This window comes from Culicoides brevitarsis, chromosome 2, assembly GCF_036172545.1.
Source record: "Culicoides brevitarsis isolate CSIRO-B50_1 chromosome 2, AGI_CSIRO_Cbre_v1, whole genome shotgun sequence".
Classification (NCBI taxonomy): domain Eukaryota; kingdom Metazoa; phylum Arthropoda; class Insecta; order Diptera; family Ceratopogonidae; genus Culicoides; species Culicoides brevitarsis.
In genome coordinates this window covers 37,348,277-37,357,893 of record NC_087086.1, presented here as the reverse complement: position 1 = coordinate 37,357,893, position 9,617 = coordinate 37,348,277, and positions in this window count along the sequence as shown.

Below are 9,617 nucleotides of genomic sequence, written 5' to 3'. Positions count from 1 at the left end.
AAGCGGTATGTGAGCGGAATAAATAAGATGCAAGAAGTCAAATTAAATTTTATTATTATTATTATACATGGTCTTTCAACGCATTTAATGACTTTGAATTGTTTTTGAATCAATTGAGATACGCTTATTATTCTATTTTATTAGAAAGGAAAAGGCAGGCAGCAATGATTATTATGCATTGGTTACACACATATAACTTGCCATACATTAAACTATGTATATTGCAACAATAAAAATAATAATATAATTAAATGTAATTGACATGCTAGTGGCAAAATTAGTTTTTTTCTTTATTGATTCTGCTTTTATTAGTATAAATTTATTTTTATTTATTGGAAGCAGGTTTCTTTCACTTAAGTGACAAAAAAATATATATCTTATTATTTTTAATATAATTATAATTATAATAATATAATTTAAAATAAGATATAAATTTTATAAATTATTTTAAATTATATTATTAAAAAAAATTATTAATTATATAATTTTATAAATTATAAATCATATATTGTTATAATTATAAATTTTTTATTTATTAAAAATTTATTTTATAATAATATATTAATTATATTATCATAAAATATTATTATTTTTTAAGTAATTTATAATTTTAATAATATTTTATGATAATATAATTTATAATAAGATATATTTTTTAATTAAATATTAAAAAATTATAATAAGATATTATTATAAATAAAAAATTTATATTATATAATTATATATATATAATAATAATATTATATTATAATTATAATTTTTATAAATAATTAATTTTTTATAAAATATTATTATAAATTATGTTAAAAAAAAATATATTTTTTTTGTCACAAAAGGTGAAAGAAACCTGCTTCCAATAAATAAACAAAAAATAAATAAATTTATACTAATTCTTGTTTATTTATTATTAAAACATTAACAAACAAGTCAAGTGTTTCCTATATAAAAATAATATTTTAAGAGACAGACAAAATATATATAAAACGCATGTTTTGTACTCAAAAACAAATTCAAATTAATTTTTGCGTATACACCATCATGTATGTTAATACAAACACATAAAATTGAAGTATGTGACAAAAACTTGTATTGGTGTACACATTTTAAATATATTGTAATATATTTTATTATTATTATAATTAAATGAAATTTGTATCGTTTACCTCTACTTTACTTTTTTTTGCGTTACGTTACACATTGCAACCAACAACAAAATAATAAATAAAATACAAAAACAAGTATTATTTTTAGTTGTCGCGATTTTTTGTTGTTTTCTTCTTTTTACATCCTTTAATTCTGGTTTTCAGTGATTATTTTTATTATTTGTGTTGTGTATGTATAATAAAATAATGTGTGTCAATAAAATTATATTAAACGCGGACAATGACATTAAAATAGTTAAAAAGTTACTTTTTTATTATAAAATAATATTTTTTATCACTTTTGAGTTATGTTATATTTTTTTATTAATAATAATTGAACTCCCTCACTTTTTGTGCGTTATAATAATAATTCCTTGTCACAAATGCAGAAACAGGAAAAATATCCCAAGACTTGCTTTTTGCATGTTTAACTAGCTAGGATTACAATGGCAGACTGATTTAACTGTGTCGACTACTGAAATAATATACATAACAATAGAATCGCGTACAACACTGGAAATTGCCTAAAATTATATATATATATATGAATGCATTACGCACACAATTGTACCAAAATGACCCTCTTTAATGTTATTCCTGTAGGTATAAATTTGAATAGAGAAGTAAGTTCTATTGTTCGTTAAAACGCATAGTTTGTATTAGAGGCAGTTTAACGCGCAAGTGCATCAATTATTTATATTGTGTTTGTGTGTGTGCCACGCCATATCAAACCACGCCTGCCGCATTTGATGACAATATATATGTTTGATCTAAGTATTTATTGTTACACGTTTCCATTGCGTTTCCAATGTTTTTGTGGATTTTTTTGAAGGGGAATGTGTCGCTCTGGCGGTGAATAGAAGAACTATGTTAATCTTTGGTTTTTGGATCATTCACAATATTTTAGTAGAAGATAAAGATATGTTTAGGAAAAAAAAATTTAAATTAAAAAAAAATAATTTTTTTAACATAACTTTTATTTGACTTTTAACATTTTTTTTTTAATTTAATTTTAATTTTTTTTTATATCTTAAAATATTTTTTTAATATTTTTTATATCTTAATATTAAATATTAATAGAGAAGCGAATTCCTTATAATCTTAAAAATATAGACAAAATGTCGATAAAAATTTATTTCGAATTTCCTACTAAATTAATAATTAAAAAAATAAATTTAAAATAATTATTTAAACTTAACTTACACTCAATTTTATTTTTTAATATTTTTTAATTATTTTAAATTTGATTTGTAAAATATATCTTTTAAGTCGATACAAACATTAATGTAGAATTTCTTACTAAAATTTAAAAAAAATCGATGAATATGATTTTAAAAAAATATGAAATATTCGACAAAATATTTTCTTAAATTTAATTAATTTTTTTTAAATTAAAACTATGACTTTTTATTTTAAAATAATTTTTTTAATTTTAATAAAAAAATATTTTATAAAAAAAATACAATATAATTATTTTAATAACGAAATATATATCATATTTATATATCATATAATAAAATAATTATTATTATTATATTAATATTTTTAACTCAAATTTTTATTTTAATTAATTTTTTTTTAAATATTTTTGACTTATAAATTTCATTTAGAAAATAAAATTTTTAAGTCGATAAAAAAAAATTAATCGAATTTCCTACAAAAAAATATATATTAAAATTGATAAAAATATATTTAAAAAACATAATAATTTTTTTTATTAAAATTAATATAATTATTAATAATAAAATAAAATTAATTAATTAATATTAAATAATTAATTATTATTAAATCAATAAAATCATAAAAAAATAATTCAATTGAATTTTCAAAAAATATATAATAGTATAAAAAAATATTTTTATATTCTTATAAAATTATATTTTAAAACAATAAATATACAATTTGTCAACATATATGTTAAAGATAAATTAAAATTTTTAATGATTAAACAGTAAACAACATAACTCAATATATAATAATCTACAAATCTTTCCATGTCATGTAACTCCTTTCATCACATTTCAAAACAAAGATCATTTATAATAATTAAAAATATAAAAATCGACATTCCGCATATTTATTTTCGCTTCTCTATCCTATAAAATGCACAAAGTAACCTACAAACCGAAAAATAACAAATGAATCGTTTCTCTCCACAGTTTTATTATTAAAAAGTAAGTATTATGTTATATCATTAAATATGTATCTTCAGCACAGCATGTTGTTTCTAACCTTTGACACTGCATCCCATATAAAATGTATACAATTCAATTTTATTACTTACGAAGAAATTTCCTCGTGTTTGTTAGAAAATCACATTAAAGTGTCTCTAAATTTTAATTTTATAAAAGTCACAAAACAAATAAAAAAAAAATTAACATTTGCCAAATCATGATTCAATTAATATTATGAAAAAATCGTAATCTCTGTCTCCGTTTAGCGCTTTTTAGCATGACTCGTGATTTTTTGTTGTTTTTATTATTTTTAACAAATGCTTACACACACATGAGACGAGAGATTGAATCTTGATCTTGGTTCGGTTATTTATACAAAAATTTTCAATTAAAATGCAAAAGTTAAGCCGCGATTGAAAGCCCCGCGAATTTCTTGCAGATTCATCGTCGTCGTCGGTTTTGTGAGCAAAATAAATGATCATGTGCAATACAATACTCGTAATAATCGCAATAAATATATAAAGGGGCGTTGAAAAGGATTAATCTTGTATGATAACTAATTGCTATAATAATAACACTAATAATATTAAACATGCGAAAAAAATGTACAAGATGCTGTTGTCAAGTCATTTTCTCATAAAATTGCTTCTTGTATTTAGTTACATTACGGCTATTGTTAAAACTAAATGACCAAGTCATGAAATTCGCAAGTAATTTATTTATTATTATTATTATACATTTTTCTACATGTTACGAGGCGACCTTTAAACATTCATGAAATTTATTATTATTTATAATCCTAATCAATATATTTTATAAAAAATATATGAAATTATTATAAATAATAATAAAAAAGGTAAAGTCATTATAAAACATTCTAATTTACGCCAACCATGAAGGCATGCAATTGGTATGGATAAGATTGGAATGGAGCAGATCAAAGTGTAGGTGTTCGATATTTATTGTAAAATTTAAATGCTAAAAGTTAAAATTAAATGCGAACTTCTGGTTTGCTATACGAGCGGTACGAGTTATGATGAATGAGCAATAATTTTGCTGCTTGCCCACTATTTTAGTGTAAATTATTAATAATAATATTGGTGCATGTATTGGAATATATTTCAATAATAATTACATGTATTTGGAGTCTTATGTTCTGTTCACTCATTCTACTTAACTTTTAGAATGTTGTTTTTTTAATAAGTTTTTTTTTCGTTGTAAATGTTTATTTATACAAGATTTTGATTGAATAATTATTGCCTATTTAATAATAAACGATTTAATTTAAAAAAAAAAATTTTAAATATTAAATATTATTATTTAATGATTTTTTGTAAATATATAATTTAATTATTTTTTTAAATCTAATTTTAATTAATTTTAATAATTATAATAATAATAAAAAATAATTATTTTAATATAATTAAAATAAAGTTAATTTTTTAAAAATATAATTTTTAATTACTTTTTATTATTTTAATTATTAAACAATAATTAAGCTTAAAAAATTAATTAATAATTTATAAAAATAAATTAAATTATAAATATTAATATTTAATAAAAAATTGCATATTATTAAAAAATAAATATTAATTTTAAAAAAAATTTTTTAAAATTAATTAATATTAATAAAAAAATTAAAATTTATAATAAAAAATTTTTAATTAAATTTTATAAAATAAATAATTATAAATAAAAATAAATATTTTATATATTTTTAATATTATAAAAAATTAAACAATAATTTAAAATATTATTTAAAAAAATAAATATTTTTAATGAAAATAATTTAAAAAATATATTTTTTTAAAAATTATTTTCAATAAAAATAATTATTATTTTAATATTAATAAAGTAATAAAAAAATAATAATTTAATATTAAGAAATAAAAATATATAATTAAATTTTATTAAAATCATTATGCAAAATACAATCTATATTTAAAAACTCATTAATTGAATATTTTTAAGTAATAAAAAAGAATTAAATTAAATGTTCAATAATAAATAAAAAGTAATAATTTAAACGTAATTATTCGTCGTTAAATTTATTATCATTATTAATATTTAAATTCACCATTTATTATTTAAATTTATCATCATCATCATATATATATTTGCAAAATAATATTATTTTATACAAAATAATAATAAAAAAAATATTCCGTATAATGTTGATATAATAATGTGTGAGCAATAAATGTTTTCAACACAAAACTCGATCTCGCGGAAAAAATATTAGAATTAAAAATGAATAAAATTTTCGCCGCTGGCAACGCAAATGTCGTGCAGCAAAAGTTAATAAACATCAACAAAATAAATATTAATGATAATGATGATGTTAAATTACAAAATATTAATTATAAACGACAATTATTTAATTTTTTTTTTATTTTTTCTCAGAATCTGAACAAGTTTCCTCGAGCGAATTAAACGAATTCAAAACATATCTAATGTTGCTTCGGTTTCAATTTGTATATTATTGCAATAAAGCTCAAGGTCAGGCAGTAACGAGAGGCACCTGTTGAAAAAAAAAATAAAATTGCGCATTGAGTGCCCTTTCGTCCCACGATGAGATGCATCTCGAGCAACGGAAAGATCGAGTCGCGGTGATTAATGAAGGTAGGCATTTGACGCGCTTTTGCAACAAAGGCATGCCGCGCATCTAATGAAGCAATCGGTAAACATGTGGTGTGTGATTCTGAGGGCAGTTGGCGAGGCGTGAGATCAGATCGCAATTTTTTTATTTGTGGGTTAACTGCCTCTGGGGGTTTTGTGAATTTATGGATTATGAAAAAAATTTGGTTGGGATGATGATAAAAAATTTTAATTTTTCATCTTATTTGGATTTTTTCTCAATTTTTTGAAAAATTTTGTTCAATTAATGATAAAATTTGATTTAAAATTAAAATTTATTAAGAAATTTGACATTTAAGATTTAAAATTTTTAAAATGACCGTTAAAAATTTGAAAATCGTCTTTCTACTAATTCAATATTTTTTTTTGTAAAATTAATTGTAAAAATTTTTTAAAAATATTTAATTTTTAACTTATTTGAATTTTTTCTTAATTTTTTTTTAAGAAATTTAATTTAAAAATTAATGAAAATCGGTTAAATATTAAATTTTATTTAAATATTTGACATTTAAAATTCAAAAATTTTTTAAATGTCAATTCAAAAAATGACCGTTAAAAATTTGAAAATCGCTTTTTCGCTAATTCAAGAATTTTTCCTTGTAAAATTTATTATAAAAAATTTTAAAAAATACTAAAATTGAGCAAAAACCTAAATTGAACAAAAATTTTAGCTAATTTTGAATTTAAATTCGTAAATGTCAATTCAAAGAATGACCGTTAAAATTTTAAAAATCGCTTTTTGCTAATTCAAAAATTTCTTTTTGTCAAATTTATTGTAAAAAATGTTAAAAAATATTAATTTTAAAGAAAAATTTAGAAATTATAAAAAAAATATTTTAACATAAATTTTTTTATATATCTTGCCATCCTAACCAATCATAAATAACATAAAAATTTGTCATTTTTCGTTAAAATTTCACACAAACACGATATTTTATACAAATATTCTCTCCGTCTCGTTTCATCTCGAAAAATAAACAACATTTCTAACATTATTTATTTATATTTATTGACACTTTATCATCATTATTATTATATATTTACATAAAAAAATATAAAATGATTAAATTTATCGTATACGATCGCGCTGGATGGCTCAAATCCAATCAAAGCAGCTACAAGTAATTAAATGACGCGATCGATCGTCGATGTTAATCACATTTTTTTACGTGTAAGTATTTGATGTACGAGCCTGGGATTGGCTAATGATTTATTATATTGTTTTTTTTTCTTCTATCATTTTTTTACAAGATATTCAGCGAAACTTTTACAGGTCATCAGCGACGTTCTTCGATTAGCGTTGCGAGATAATAATAATAAAAAGCGCACAATTCACACCTCTTCTTTTTACCATTTTTATTACAACAACAACAACTATGCACTTAACAACACTTAATAGTCGCGTTGTTTAATTAAATTGTGTGCAGGTGTTTGATCATTGATACAAGTTTTTTTTGTCGATGCTTTTTTTTGTGTGTACGACGTTTTAAATAAAATTATAAAAAGAATAAAAAACAATCAATTTATTACAGATATATTATTGCCATTCACATTTTACAACTTTACCGTATCTTATACATTTATACATAATATATAAACGTTCATTAAGAGGCGTGGGATATTGCAATCATATCATAATAAAATATTAAATGTGCATGAAAACTTTAAATTTTTATACGTTTTTTTTATCGCATTTCGATGCAAAAATAAGAAAATAATAAGAAATTTACTTTGATGGTCACGTGGTTTAATTTTTTTTAATTATTAATTTAACCACGTGGTTAAAATGTTTAATTTATTAACAAAAAAAAATTTTTTTTTTAAAATTAAAAAAAAATATCATAAAATAAAAATTTATTAAAAATTATCCATTTCTTAAATTAAAATAATTATTTAAAAAGAATAAAAATTTAACCACGTGGTTTGCTTTAAAAATTGTGTTCAAAATGATCAATTAGTTAAATTAATGGGAAAAAATAATAGTTTATTTGTTAAACGAACCACGTGGTTAAAACAATCAATTTGTTAAATGAGTCACGTGGTTTAAGTGTTTATTTAGTTAAATTAACCACGTGGTTCAAATTATATTTTTTTTTAAATTAATGTAATTAATTTAACAAAAATGATAATTTAAACCACGTGGTTAATTTTTTTATTTAAATAAATTATTTTGTAATTTAATAAAATTTATTTATTTATTAAAATTATTTTAAACAAATTAAATTTTTTTCTTTAATTTAATAAATAAACAAATTTTATAAAATTATAAAAAATAACATAATTTCTAATAATTTTAATTTTTTTAAATATTTTTTTTAAATTAATAATTTTTTAATTAAAAATGATTAATTGAACAAAACTAATAATAAAAACCACGTGGTCAAAAAATAATTAAAAAAAATTTAAATTTAATAAAAAAAGTATTTGAAATAATTATTTAATTTAAATTTAATTATTTAAATATTTTTATTAAATGAACATTTTTTAATTAATAAAATTTATTAAATTAAAAAATATTTTATTTTATTTATTTTATAATTTTTTTTATAAATTTTATTTTTTTTTAATATAAAATAATTTTTTTATTTAATAAAAATATTTTTTATTAAATTAATAAATTAACCACGTGGTTTAAAATTATTAATTTTAATTAAAAATAATTACTTAAAGAAAAATATTAAAATTTAAACCACGTGGTCAATATAATCAAAATACGATAAAATAATCTCCGAACGAATACTTTAAAAAAAATTCTTTTATATCTTGATGCGATATTAAATGCGCGCTCACTTCTACATAAAATACAAACATATATAAATAATAATACAATATAATATTAAAATACGATAAAATTAAACATTTATTGAGCATATAATAATTGAATATACCGAAACCATTTATGTTTATGTTTTTTAACTTTATAAATCAATGTTTGCTCTTTTCTGGAAGAAAAAAAATATTTTATTATTTTTATTTTTTTTACTTATCCGTGTGCTTTATGTCTTAATTAATAATAAATATTTTACATTGCAACATTTTGAGTGAGCGCGAATTTATTTTTCAATTAAAATATAAAATAAAATGGAAAGAAAAAAAAATAAATTTTAATTGGTAATATAATAATAATTTAACGTCTTAAATGTCCGCCTACACAACATTAACTTCCTTTTTGCATAATTTCATAATTTTTTGACATGCAATTTATGTTGCAACGAACTTTATGCGATAATTAAATTTTTAAGTTTATTGATAAAATTGCTTCTGAAAACGATTTAAAAAAAATTATAAAAAAAATATATAACAAAGAGTTAAGTAACAAAACAATCAAATTTACGACAGATTTGAATCAAACAACTTGTTGATATGTTAATTTAAGAGTTGTTACACAAAAACGTATTTTTTCAACAAAATTTTTGCGTAGGTCGGTTCGTTGTGCCATTCTCTTATCGTCGTTTTAACATCTCTTTCAACTTGTAAAATTTAAAATTCATGGTTTTTTGTAAAATGTATATCAATCATCAATCATTTTTTTGAAACTTTATTTAATTTTAGTATCTTGAGGTATATTAAATAATGTGTAACAACAAATAAATAGTAAAAACGGTATTTTGTCATATCATTAATATGCGAGAGTAAAGTCGCATAGACGTGTTGTAAATACTAA